The following is a 14,906-nucleotide window of genomic DNA, read 5'->3' as shown; positions in this document are numbered from 1 at the left end:
TTCTGCCACTAGAACAGTTTTTTTGTTTCCTTCCCCATTTTATTCTCTCTTTCAGAGGAATTGACTGAATTCCCTTTTGTTATGTGACTGGAAAACAGTAAGAATGAATACATGTTCAAATGGTTTCATTCTTCCATCTTGAATGATGATTCTCCCCAATAAATGCTTTTATATGACCATTTATATATAATTTTACATCAAAAAATTAGGACTAAGTTTAATCCAAGTGAAATTGGTGAGCAGGAGAATTTAGAACCTATTTAGGTGCTCACTTCAGCAACACATATACAAAAATTGGAACGATACAGAGAAGATTAGCATGGCCCCTGCGCAAGGATGGCAAATTTGTGAAGTGTTCCATATATATATAAAGAACCTATTTAGAATCTATTCTATTTATTATTCCACACTCATTAGCACAGTCTGATTTTACTAAAATACAAATGATCAAGACTGGAGCAATGGCACAAGCAGTAGAGCGTTCACCTTGCATGTGCTAACCTAGGACAGATTGCGATTCGATCCCCCAGTATCCCATATGGTCCCCAAGCCAAGAGGGATTTCTGAGCACATAGCTAGGAGTAACCTCTGAGCATCACCGGGTGTGGTCCAAAATACAGAAACAAAAACAAAAATTGACCATTTAAAACCCATCTTTTATATAAGTTATAATCAAATGTTGCTTACTTATCTACTTTATCTAGGTCCAACATATTGGTGGGATATAGGTATTTTATATACATACACACATAATATTCATATAAATGAGCCACAACACTGAAAGCAAGAGACCCAACTTACAACAACAAAACTTAAAAATGTGCCTCTTAAGAATGCAGGCTGAGGGAAACTAGGGACACAAGGTGGAAGGAGGTTGATACTGGTGACAGGTGGTGGGTTTGGTACTGGAACATTCTATGCCTGAAAGTCAACTAGGAGTGACTTTGGAAGTCAGGGTTACTTAATAGAATTTAATATATGTACACATATGTAAATAATAAGAGGGATAGGGTGCCTGCCTTATAATTGATGATGCTGGGATCCTTGTCCCATATGGTCCCCTGAACCCTTCCATGAGTAAGCAAAATACAGGAGTAAGACCTAAACATGACCAGTATGACCCAAATCCCTCTCAATGAAAGTAACAGCCTAAAGGTAGTTACTGTTTAATTGATAATGTTCTCATTTTTGCAACCAACTGCTTTTAAAAAAATAAAATTAATAAATTATGCCCTCAATATGTATATATATACATATATATATATACTGGCTTGTATTTATACCATTAACTAAAGATTTCATTAATGTCTTACTTTGATTTTTATTTATTTATAGATCCTGGTATTTATTTTATAAATTAGCAACATATATTATATTAGGAATTTAATTCATATCTCAAGCTAGGAATATAATTAAAAATGGTATAACATAGAATGCAGGTTAATTTATCATTACCTCTATAAAGAGATGCTTGGTTAACTGGTCACCCAATGTTTCTGTAATTCTTTTTTAAATTTTTAAGTTAGTGTTCATATATTTTTTAATAATTTATTTAAGCACAATGGTTACAAACATGTTTTCAATAAATTTCAGTCATAAAATGCACACTCCCCTTCACCAATAAAACTTTCCTGCCACCATTGTTCCCCCCCCCCCCCGTTTCCTACCTCCCTCAACCCCTCTGCCTGTATTCAAGGCAGACATTTTATTTCTCTCTATCCTCATAGTAGCTGTTAGTGTAGTTATTTCTCTAATTACACTTAACACTCTTTGTGATAAGCTTGTTGTCATGGGCTGGTCCTTCCAGTTCTCAACTCATTTGTCACTGGGTGTTATTATTATACTGTTTTTTATTTTTCTTAAAGCTCACATATGAGTGAGACTATTCTGTGCTTATCTCTCTCCCTATGGCTTATTTCACTCAACATAATAATCTCTAAATCAATCCTTGTATATGCAAATTTTGTGACTTAATTTCTTCTAATAGCTGCATAGTATTCCATTGTATAGAAGTACCACAGTTTCTTTAGCCACTCATCTGTTGTTGGGCATCCAGGTTGTTTCCAGATTCTGGCTATTGTAGATAGTGCTGCAATGAATATAGGTGTGCAGAAGACATTTTTGTATTGTGCTTTTGTGTTTTTAGGGTATATCCCTAGGAGTGGTATAGCTGGATCATATGGGAGCTCAATTTTTAGTTTTCAAAGGAATATCCATATTATTTTCTAAAAATGGCTGGTTATAGATGGCATCACACCAGGAGTAAATGAGATTTCCTTTCTCTCCACATCCCCACCAGACACTTTCTCGAAGAAGAAATACAAATGGCCAAAAGACACATGAAAAAATGCTCCACATCACTAATCATCAAGGAGATGCAAATCAAAACAACAATGATATACCATCTCACACCACAGAGACTGGCACACATCAAAGAACAAGATCAATCAGTGCTGGCTGGAAAGTGGAGATAAAGGAACTCTTATTCACTGATGATGGGAACGTCATCTAGTCCAGGCTTCATGGAAAACAATATGGAGATTCTTCAAAAAACTAGAAATTGAACTTCCATATGATTCAATTATACCTCTCATAGGGATATACCTTAGGAACACAAAAAAATACAATTCAAAAATACCTTCCTCACACCAATATTCATTGCAGTGCTATTTACAATAGTCAGACTCTGGAAACAACCAAGATGCCCTTCAACAGATAGATAGCTAAAGAAGATGTGGTAATATACACAATGGAATATTATGCAGTCATCAGGAGAGATGAAGTCATGAAATTTTCTTATACATGGATGTACATGAAATCTATTATGTTAAGTGAAATAAGTCAGAGGGAGAGAGATAGACACAGAATAGTCTCATTCATCTGGGTTTTAAGAAAAAGTAAAGACATTACTGTAATAATAAGGCCCAGAGACAATAGAGTTAAGGGACTAGAAGGGCTGGAAGGACCAGCTCACAATTTGAAACTCACTACAAAGAATGGTGAACTCTGTTAGGGAAATAACTGCACTAACAACTAACATGACAACGTTAAAGAATGAGAGAAGTAGAATATTTGCCTGTTGCAAATACAGGCAGGGGTAGGGGAGAAGGGTGGAATTGGTGATGGAAAATTGCACTAAGTGATGGGGGGTGTTCTGTTTATAACTGAAACCCAACTACAAACAGGCTTATAATCATGGTTCTTAAATTAAAAAATATATGAAATAAAAGAAGTTTGTGAAGGGGATACTTACAAGACCCAAGTTATTACAGTTCATTGACAGAAACCCTTCCTCTCTATACTGTCACACCAACTGTCTTCAGGAACTTATCACCACTGACTATATCTTTTCTGCTATTTCATTTCATTACACATTTTCTCACTTCTTCCATTACTTCACTTGTTTCTATTATAAAGCAAAATTCTACAATAGTAAAGCAATTCTATCATAAAGCAAAACTTCAAGCTATTGCATTAATTTGCATGACTGTTAATCTTTCTAGTTTTTCTGAGTGACTTCCCTATAATTCCATTACAATTTTTTAATTTTTAGCAGGGATCACTTATGGTCACATTTGGGAGGTCATGTGATGCCCAGGATAGATCCCAAGACTTCACCAATGCAAGTAGTGTGCTTTTTGTCAGCCACAATTCTGGCCTCATAACTGGTTTCCTTTAAATAAAACTGGACTGGTGTGCAATTATTATGGTGTCTAACATTACAGTTCAATATCTATTTAGGCTGCATAAAGGTCTTTACTAAAAGTCTAATTTCCATTCACCAAAATATATTGATGCTTCTTTTCAGTTTTTTTTTTTTTATCACATTTATTCCACAGAACAATCACCTTTTTACACCCACTCTTCTCTCCAGTATTTAAGACCTTCCTGCTGGCTGTGCCATGTCACTGCTGTTTCTGCACCAGCCCCCAGAACTCCTTTAAGCAATAGCTTCTCAGGAACTCTTATTCACTGCTGGTGGGAATGCAGTCTAGTCCAACCTTTATGAAAAGCAATATGGAGATTCCTCCAAAAACTGAAAATTGAACTCCCATACAAGCCAGCTATACCACTCCCAGGGATATACCCTAGAAACACAAAAATACAATACAAAAATCCCTTCCTCACACCTATATTTATTGCAGCACTATTTACAATAGCCAGACTCTGGAAACAACCAAGATGCCCTTCAACAGATGAATGGCTAAAGAAACTATGGTACATATACACAATGGAATATATGCAGCCATTAGGAGAGATGAAGTCATGAAATTCTCCAACACATGGATGTACATGGAATGTATTATGCTGAGTGAAATAAGCCAGAGGGAGAGACATACATGCAGAGTAGTCTCACTCATCTATAGATTTAAAAAAAATAAAAGACATTTTTATAATATTTCAGAGACAAAATAGAGCAGAGCTAGAAGGTCCAGCTCATGACATAAAGCTCACCACAAGAGTGATGAGTGAAATAACTACATTGAGAACTATCATAACAATGTGAATGAATGAGGGAAGTAGAAAGCCTGTCTAGAGTACAGGGGTGGGTGGGGTGGGGAGGAGGGAGGGAGATTTGGGATATTGGTGATGGGAATGTTGCATTGGTGAAGGGGGGTATTCTTTACATTACTGAAACCCAACTACAATCATATTTGTAATCAAGGTGTTTAAATAAAGATATTAATAAAGAAGAAATAGCTTCTCTCTGATGGAAAATCATGGTGATATTTTCTATGGTCACTTTGTAATGTAAAGATTCTAGTTGGGGGGACACATAAATCCCCTGAAAGAATCATTTAAATCCCTTGAAAGAAGCTGAGTTGTATCTGGGAAAGAGGAAAAGTTAAGAAAGAACAGCTGCTATTCCTGATGGAAACATCCACCAGGCTTCTTTATCCTTTGAATAAGCTGAAAGTAAAGATTCCTTTCTTCCAGCTGGATATAGGTAGCTGAAGTGGTATTTCCCTAAGGCAGAGCTGGGAAACCAAGCTTTCTGTTAGCTTATGTGAGAACTGACCCCACTGCTCACATTCTCCCAGGAACACTAGTACAGTGCCTGCTTAGTTACTAATCTGGAGTCATGGAGGTAGGAGTTTAGCACCATTGTCTTAGCCAACTGTGACTGGTAGCTAAAAGATGCAATTCTAGCACTTCTGGTTCCCTGGATATCATTGGATGTAGTTTTAGAGACTCCAAAGCACTTTTTTTTTTCCAAAGCACTTTTGGGTGGTCCTGTCATCCCTGGTTCCACAGGATCAGAGCAGCACTGCATTTTAGGACTCTAACATTCAGTTCCAGCCCAGTTAGCTGAGAATCACTGGAAGTAGACCCTGGACACTCTGAGCACCACTGGGACCACCACTCCCTGCAAAGAAAAAAATCTCAAAAGAGCAGGGGTAGCACTATGAATGAATACACTTTAGGTACAATCTTCAGAGGCAACTCAGGGGCTACAAACTCTAGGAAGCTTCCTCGGACCTCCTGCCCTGTACCAAGGATCTCCACAGAGCCTTCTTATCACCCCTTAGTTAACCAAAGATCTTATCTCACAAAAGGTGCTTCTCTGAAGGCCTGTCTCCATTGCAATTCAAGCTCAGCCTGGACCTGGTATGTGGAACAGCTCGTGACATAAAACAGAGAAAAAGGCAGGGAGAGATGTTTTAGGAGCGGAACTGTCTGAGACACCTTGGCTCTGTACTCTGCAGAGTCCAACTTCGAAGCCCCCACCCCACTCACTAACTCTATCCCACCTAAGTCCCCCTCCCACCACACTCAAGATACTCTCTCAGTGAACCAGGGACTATTAAACTAAAGCCATTTTGCTTTACCGGTGTTCCTTTCATTTTTTAGATTCAGCATCAAATTCCAACATGATGACTCCTATAACTTGAAGACCTGTCTTTAACCTGATGGCTGAAAGCACCCTAGTGAAAACTTTAAGGCAGCCTTTGGATGTGCAGGCAAGTCAAGTAGAACATTCCACACCATGTGCCTGAACATTAGCTTACTTTGTTCCTGGCTCCAGACGTGGCTGCTGAACTCCTAGCTGGATGCATTACTCAAGTGTTAGGTGGTTTCCATTTCACTTTCAGTGCACAGGGGCTCTTTAAGAGGCACACATGCTCTCGTTTAGAGCCCAGCTTGGGCTGCTAGTTGGGAAGAAACTGACCTATAGGATTTAACTTCAAAACCGGAGTAAAAAAAAAAAAATCCCACTTCTGGTTTCCCCTTTGTCTCAACAAGCTCCTATTATATTCCATGTGGCAGGACATATGTTTCTCACTCCACAAATTTAAAACATCTGAAAATATTCTTTCCCTGACTGAGCACTCATTAGGGATGAGGCAGCATTTTCTCAGAAGAAGCTTGAATTAAGAGTGATCCTGAGGGGCCGGGTAGGTGGCGCTGGAGGTAAGGTGTCTGCCTTGCAAGCGCTAGCCAAGGAAGGACCGCAGTTCGATCCCCCGGCGTCCCATATGGTCCACCCAAGCCAGGGGCGATTTCTGAGCACATAGCCAGGAGTAACCCCTGAGCGTCAAACGGGTGTGGCCCAAAAACCAAAAAAAAAAAAAAAAAAAGAGTGATCCTGAGAGGCTAGTGATTCAAGAACATGTCTATCCCCTTACCATGGGGTCCTTTCAAATCACAGAATGACCTGTGAGATCCTAGTGAGAAGATGGTGGTGGGCAGCATCCTCAACTACCACCTTTAACAGCCCCTGCAGGCTCAGACACATTTCCCTATTTGATATAGGCACTATAAATTGAGCAAGATAGTATGGAGGTACTGCTCATGTTTTGCATGTGGCTGTCTAGAGATGGTCTAATCCCACATGGTCACAGCCCAGGGGTCATTTTTTGGGGGGAGGGGCAACACCCGGTGATGCTCAGGGGTTACTCCTGGCTATGTGCTCAGAAGTCGCTCCTAGCTTGGGGGATCATATGGGACGCCGAGGGATCTAACCGTGGTCCGTCCAAGGCTGGCGCAGGCTAGGCAGGCACCTTACCTCTAGCGCCACCGCCCGGCCCCCCAGAGGTCATTCTTAAGCATAGAGCCAAGAATAAGTCCTTGAACAATACCAATGTACCTAAGAGCCCCATTCCCCACAAAGTGAACAGGAATAAGATACATTGTATGCCCAAAGCATATTGAAACATTTTTATCTGTGATGTCTTGTGTTGTTTTTGTTTTCTGTTGTTTTTATTGTTTTTTTATTTTTTTAATTTCTTTTATTTAAAAACTCTGATTACAAAGTTGTTAATGATTGAGTTACAGTCTTACAATGTACACCACCTATCACCAGAGCACATTTCCCACCATCAATATACCTAATTTCCCTGCCCCTCTCGACTGCCTCTGGGATAGGAATTTTACATATCTCTCCCTTCTCTCTCTCTCTCTCTCTCTCTCTCTCTCTCTCTCTCTCTCTCTCTCTTCTCTCTCTCTCTCTCTCTCCTCCCTTCTCTCTCTCCCCTCTCTCTCCCTCCCTCTCTCTCTCCCTCTCTCCCTCTCTCTCTCTCCCTTCTCTCTCCCTCCCTCTCTCTCTCTCTCTCTCTCTCTAACACTGTGGTCAGAACTATTATAAATGAAAGGCTAACATGCATACCACTTTATCCCCTTTCAGCACCCATTTCTAATTCAGAGTGATAAGTTCCAACTATCATTGTCATAGTGGTCCCTTCTCTACCCTAACAGAATTGTTCCATGATTTGTGGCAAGCTTCCTACCATGAATTGGTCCTCCTAGCCCTTATATATATTGTCTCTCGATATTATTATCATACTATCTTTATTTATTACATCCCACAAATGAATGAGACTACTTGATGCCTATCCTTCTCCCTCTGACTCATTTTACTCAGCATAATATATTCTCCACATTGATCTACATATAAGCAAATTTTATTTCATTTTCCCTAACAGCTGCCCATTGGAGAGATGCATCAATTCTTCTTTATCCACTCATCTCTTCTTGTGCACTTGAGTTTTTCCAGATTCAATAAATAACGCTGTGATGAACATAAGAATACAGAGGACTTTCTGTACTTTGTTTTTGGTTTCCTAAGTTATATTTCTAGGAGTCATATTTCTGAATCATATGGAAGCTATTTTCTAGTGTTTTGAGGAATGTCCATATTGTTTTCCAAACAGGCTAGGCAAGTAGGCATTCCCACCACCAGTGAATAAGAGATTTTTTTTATCTTCACATCTATTCCAGCACTGGCTGTCCTATTCTTTGTGATGATAGCTAATCTCTGTGGTGTGAGATGTTACCTCATTAATTTTTTATTTTCTTCTCTTTGATGATTAGTGATGTGGAACATTTTATGTATCTTTTTATGTATCTTTTTGCTATCTGTATTTTTCCTTTGAGGAAATGCCTGTTCATTCTTCTCTCCATTTATTGATGGGATTGAATGTTTTTTGTTCTAATTAATCTCTAACCATGTCTTATATATCATAGATATTAACCCCTTATCAGATGGGTATTGGTGAGTAGTTTCTCCAATACCATGGGGATAGTCTTTGTATCAGATACTGTTTCCCTTGAGGTAGAGAAGATTTTCAGGTTAATAGAGTCCCATTTATTTATCTTAGCTTCCATTTGCTTGGCCAGTGGTGTTTTATCCTTGCAGATGCCTTTAGGTTAGTGTCATGTAGTGTGCTGCCACATTTTTCTCTATGTACTTTATGGTTTCAGGTTTGATATCAAGGTCTTTGATGCATTTTTATTTAACCTATTTGCAATTTTTGCATAAATAGAGGCCATAGTTCACTTCTTGCATGTTACTAACCAGTTTTCCCAGCACCACTTGTTGAAGATTCTTTTCTTGCTCCACTTTGTATTTCTTGCTCTTTTCTCAAAGATCAATTGATCATATTACTGTGGGTGTTTCTCAGAATATTCAAGTCTATTCCATTAATCTGAGGGTTTTTGTTTATTCCAGTATCATGTTGTTTTAATGACTACTGCTTTATAGTACATTTTAAAGGTGGGGAAAGTGATTCCTCACATCTTCCTTTTTTTCCCCCCAAGGATTGTTTTTGCTATTTGTGGACATTTACTGTTTCATATGAATTTCAGGAGCACTTGATCCACTTCTTTGATAAATGTCATTGGTATTCTGTCACCACCCGCAAAAGGAAGCACACACCAGACATGGCTTTTGCCTTCCTGGAGCAGTGCCTAATTTTTCTCCCAAGAATTATCTGCCAAAAGGCCCGTTCAGAGAAGTCAATCATTGACCCTTTGCGTGAATTATTTTCTATAATTCTGACATGGCTGTGACATTACATTTTCTCTTTATTTGAATTTTGTCTCTTTTGCCACTACAGAAATTCGGCCTTAGCTATCCTGCAAACAAAGAAATGTCGGTACCAAAAGCCTGCCAAAAGTTCCCCGCTGGCTAGTTTATTTGTGACTCTTACTTCTAGTATAACCTGGCGCCAGCAGCTTGTTTTTTTCTGAGTCTAGCTCTATGATGGTAAACAATTATTTCCATCCCCCCCAAAAAAAATCTATTTTCTGGCAACTACATAAACATCATAAATATCTCTGTCTCTCTCCTCCTGGTTTCTTGAAAAAACCTGCTCTACCTCTTGTTTCACAGCCCTCTAGCAGGGCTCTTTCTCACCTACATCAAATAGTTATTTGATATCTAAATTCTAGGGCCTGGTCTCATTGGGAAGATCCTCTGCTCTTTGTTTTCCTAGAAAACACCTTGCATACCAGAGTTTGTGCTTAAAAATGTCATCGACTGAACAGTAAATTTGTCTCTCATCCCTTGGACGTGGGTCCCCATACAATGCATTTTGTGTGGTCTCATTTATTTTATTTTCATATTTTATATTAGTCTGCCTTTCTTATCTCAAGCTTCTTGATAACTATTTTGCCTAATTGCTATGGAAAGTACTTTGAGTACTATATTAAACAGACGTGACAAGAGGGGGCAACTTTGTCTTGTGCAAGATCTTAGGGGAATATTTTTAAATTTTCCCCATTGAAAATATTTGTCACAAATTTGTGATAAATGACTTTGACTATATTGAAGAAACTTCCTTCAATTCCCATCTTGTTGAGAGTTTATTTTATTATGAATAACTGCTCCACCTTCTCAAATTTGTTTCCATTTATAATTCATTTCTATTTTCAGAATATAATTGTCTGAAAGATAGTTGATAGAATATCTATCCTCTTGATTTTATTGAGGTATGTGTTATCATCCATCCTGTAGTTTATCTTTGAGAATCTCCCATGTGCATTGGGAAGAAGGCGTAATCAGGTTTGTGGAGAAGGAAATCCTATATATGTCTACTAAGCCACTCTTCCATTTCTTCCTTCAAAGCCAATATATGCTACTAAGTTTTAGCCTGATTGATCTATCAAGAAATGGCAAAGCACTGTTGAGTTCTCTTACTATATTGTGTTGCTTTTGATGTTTTTGTTTACCTCTATTAGCAGTTGTTTGAAGCATTTTTCTGGTCCATCTTTGGGTGCATATATATATATATATATATATTTAAGGAGTGTGATTTTTTTCTTATATTCATATATATTAATTATTAAAAGTGACCCTCTCTATCTCTTACAATCTTTTAAAACTGTGTCATCTGATATTAGTATGGCCACCCCAGCTTTTTTAAGACTGTTGATTGCTTGAAGGATTGTCTTCCAACCTTTGACTTGGACTCTGTGTTTGCTCTATTCAAATGTGTTTCTTGTAGGCATCAAAAAGTTGAATTCAATTTTCTATTCTATTTTGCTATTCTGCGTCTCTTAACTGATTCATTAAGTCCATCTACATTGAGAGATATTATTGCCATGGGATTTTGTACCACCTTTTTTTGTATGTTTGCCTTTTATTTTTTTTTTGACCACACTCAGTGATGCTCAGGGATTACTCCTGGTTATGCACTTAGAAATCACTCCTGGCTTGGGGAACAATATGGGACACCGGGGGATTGAACCACATTCTGTCCTAGGCTAGCACCAGCAAGGCAGATGCCTTACCACTTGTGCACCACTCCAGCCCCTGTGCCATCTTCTTATAGAAGTTTTGTATGTTTGTGAGGTCTCTCTTGAATTAAATTAGATCCTTCTTTTAGGTTAGTTTTGAGTCTGTAAAGTTCCTGGGCTTTTTGTTTATCCATGAATCTGTGTATTCTCCCTTCAAATCTGAGTAAAAGTCTAGCTAGGTGAAGTTCTTATTGCAAAGAATTCATTTAATGAGTTTTCCTCCATCTCCCACCACTGTCTTCAGGCCTAGAGAGTTGTTTGTGGTAAATTTCCAACAATCTTAAAGATGCTTCTTTGTATGTAATTTGTATGTAATTTCTCTTTTTGATCTTTCTGCTCTTAATATTTTATCTCTATCTGTTATTTTCATGTGACATGGATGTGTCCTGACTGCTTTTAACTGGTATTCTTTGGGCATCTAGGATGTGAGTGCAAGCACTCTTTAGCTCTGGGAACTTCTCAGTAATGATGTCTTTGACTGTTGCTTTTTCTTTTCTTTTCTTTCTTTCTTTCTTTCTTTCTTTCTTTCTTTCTTTCTTTCTTTCTTTCTTTCTTTCTTTCTTTCTTTCTTTCTTTCTTTCTTTCTTTCTTTCTTTCTTCAGTTTTTCGGGCCACACCCATTTGATGCTCAGGGGTTATTCCTGGCTACACGCTCAGAAATTGCCCCTGGCTTGGGGGAACCATATGGGACGCCTGGGATCGAACTGTGGTCCTTTCCTTGGCTAGCGCTTGCAAGGCAGACACCTTACCTCTAGCGCCACCTCGCTGGCCCCGACTGTTGCTTTTTCATAAGGATTTTATTTCTGTTTTTCTTGGACCTCAAAGATTCTTATATTGTTTCTTTTGAATTTATCCCAAAGTTCTATTTTAATCTCTTAACTTATTTTGAGTATTTTCTCCATCTTCTGTCTATTTATTTTAAGGCTTATTTCCAATTTCTTCTGTTGTATAGAGGTGTTATGCAGCTCTTCTTCCATCTTATTCTTCTGTATTCAGCATCTATTTTTCTGATTTTGAGGCCTACCAGCAAGCCTTTTCATTTTGCCTACCAAGTTTTTCATTTCTGTTATTTCTGTTTGAAGTTTTCTCATTTCTACTCTCATTTTTCATTTTATTCTCTCTTGAGTCTTATTGGCTATCTGTTCCATGGTTTCTTTGAGTTTTTTGAACATTCTTCACATTTCTTCTCTAAAGTCCTTATCAAAGAGCTTTTATATAGGTGGCTGATATTAGTTGGGTTCTCATAAATACTATCTTCTTTCACTAAGTGTGGTGTTGTTTTGTGTTGCCTTCCGTGGTGATCTTTTCAGTCTGGTTGGGTGGTTTCTTTTTGTTGTTGTTGTTTGTTTGTTTTTTATAATGTGTTGTAGTGATCTTTGACTAGAAAAATGTGCAGCAATGGAGAAAATTGGAGAGTTTATGCTCTTCTTTCAGTGCACTAACTCAAGTTCAAAATAGTCCTTTTGATTCCTGCAGCTGCTGGTTTCTGGTCTTGGCTATCTTAAGGCCACCCTTTACTCTTGGTGTAGAATTTTAGTTCAAAGTGCTGGCCGGGCCTAAGTCCCTGCCTATGTCACTCAGGAACTGGGAGATGGCAGTTAGTGAAAGGATGCCAGCAAGCAGAGTGGCTTTCTAGTCTCACTACCACTGCTGGCTGTCATGTACCTGACCATCTCATAGTCACACCCCCACTGGCCAGATCCCAGGGTCATCATGCCTCACTTATTCTTGTATATACTTCTTTACCTCATTGCTAATGTTCATGTCCTGCTCGGCCAGCAATTAGACTCACATTACACCCCACAACTCCCAGCTCCACTGTAGGACTCAGTCTGAGACTGAGTCTGAGGGAACACCACAATGTAGCCATTTCCAATACTGCCACTGTGGCTTAAGGCCACCAGGGCTGCCATAATTTTCTCTGACAATCTCCCAAGGAGCTTGATTTTTCTCTCTGGTGACTGGTATTTTATCTCCAGGAATTTGGTGCCCAGGAGCCTGGCTTGGGGATTTCAGGGCTTTCATGGGTTTCACCCTCAGGGTCCTACAGGGACAAGTTGCTCTCAGCGTCTCCAAGCTTCTCTGCATTGCTGCTGCCACAACTGCTACTACTGCCACCAACTCTGCCATTTTAGCCAATTGTGTTTATTTCTTCGTTGCATCATTTTTTCATCCCTGGGAGTCTCATAGATATTTTAGACAGGAGGTCAGGGATGGAATTCCCATCCCATGAATTACTCTGGATTGGGCTGCATCAGACTGGACTAGAGTCAGAGAAAAACAACAACTCTGAAGAGAAAGCTGTTTACTGATCATGAGAATGAAGATCTTGGGAGATCACAAGTAGAGGTCTGAAGTTCTGAAGGAGTAAAATCTGGGTTCCATCCTCAGCATCTCATATGGTCCTATGAACACCATCAGGAATAATTCCTGAGTGTAAAGCCAGGAGTAATTCCTGAGCAATTCTGGGTAGGAACCCAAAACAAATAAAACTCAAATTATATATAAGAATATCACATAATTTCATTTGTGTGCCTAAGAGAGTAAATCTCATAAAAGGTAAGAATGTAGAGGCAAATTCACATCCATCTATCTGGCTCCAGAGCCCAACTTCAAGGACAAAGCTATTCCTAGAGGAAGAGCAGCTCAGGAGACAATGTTGCTAGCTCCAGACTCGAGATCCATCCCACAAAGACTGTGAGGAGATGAATCAGTAATGCAAAAGGGCAAAGAAGTTTATTTTTAAATACCAGCATGCTGGGGTTGCACTTCTCTCAGGTAGTGACCATAACTCAACTTACATACTTAACTTTATATCCAGTTAGATAATTTTAGAATGGACTAGGTGATCATTGCAGGGTTTGGCTATACATTACATCATTGCTTATAGGGCATGAGGTGGTTGATCAGACCTAATAAAGACTTTTATGGTAAGGGTAGAAAATTGGGCACATATTTATCACCTGTATTCCATTTGGATGCCCACAGGTTCCCAGGTTCTAGTCCCCCATTGCAAATAGATTGTTTCCTTCATTTCCTAGTTTAAGGCCATGCTGGTATGTGCCCATAAAGTTTCTGGAACTGGCTGTTTTTCTGGGCCTAGTTCCTCTCCTCTGCAGCCTCAGTCTGTCATGGAAGTCCTTATATCTAAGCAAAACAGCAATTAATTCTAAACTTACATTCCAATATTCACATCTAAAAATGTCATTAGATTTTATTAGACTATTCGAAAATGAAGCTAAGGAGAGAGGGTTGGAAATAATTGTCTTTGAAGGCCTTAACTATATGGTCTTCCCTAAATACCTCAATTTAAAAATGAAACTTCTTTATTCAGCCAAAAAAAAAGATAATATTTTAACACATTCTACTACAAGGATGAACCCTGATGACACCCCGAAAATAGTTGGACATGAAAGGACAAACTCCATGAATATGAGGCATCTAGGATATTTCAAGTCTCGGGCAGAAAATAGAGTGGTGGGTACCAGGGGCCAAGGAAAGGAGAGGGAGACAGCGATTTCTTCTTTAATGAGGAGTTTTAACTTGGGAAAATAAAAATGTTCAGATTTGAATGGTGGTGTGGAGTTGAATGGTGCCCCAAAATGTGAATGTATTTAATGCCATATAAAAACATGTAAATTTTGGGGACTGGAGAGATAGTACAGTGATTTGGACACTTGCCTTGTATGCAACTGGTCCAATTTCAATCCATGGCTCTTGAGTATGTTCCCCCCAACTCACTCCAAGAATGATACCTGAGCCAGGACCAGGATTAAACCTTGAGTACTTGGAAATGGCCCAGAAACTAAGGACAAAAACATATACATTTTATGTTGTGTATATTTCATCAAGCTGAGTGGGGGTGGAAGAAGTGAGAAGGTGATTTT

General features: G+C 38.8%; 1 non-coding gene across 1 annotated transcript; it reads left to right on the top strand.

Annotated features, from left to right (window-relative positions):
* The first annotated feature begins 264 nt into the window (after nucleotides 1–264).
* Nucleotides 265–367, top strand: LOC126007389 (U6 spliceosomal RNA). The gene has a single exon (XR_007494965.1). It is a non-coding gene; the product is annotated as a U6 spliceosomal RNA (small nuclear RNA).
* The last annotated feature ends 14,539 nt before the right edge of the window (nucleotides 368–14,906 follow it).

The sequence above is a fragment of the Suncus etruscus genome, chromosome 4 (genome assembly GCF_024139225.1).
Source record: "Suncus etruscus isolate mSunEtr1 chromosome 4, mSunEtr1.pri.cur, whole genome shotgun sequence".
Taxonomy (NCBI): Eukaryota; Metazoa; Chordata; class Mammalia; order Eulipotyphla; family Soricidae; genus Suncus; species Suncus etruscus.
This window is presented reverse-complemented; position numbering and strand designations above follow the sequence as displayed.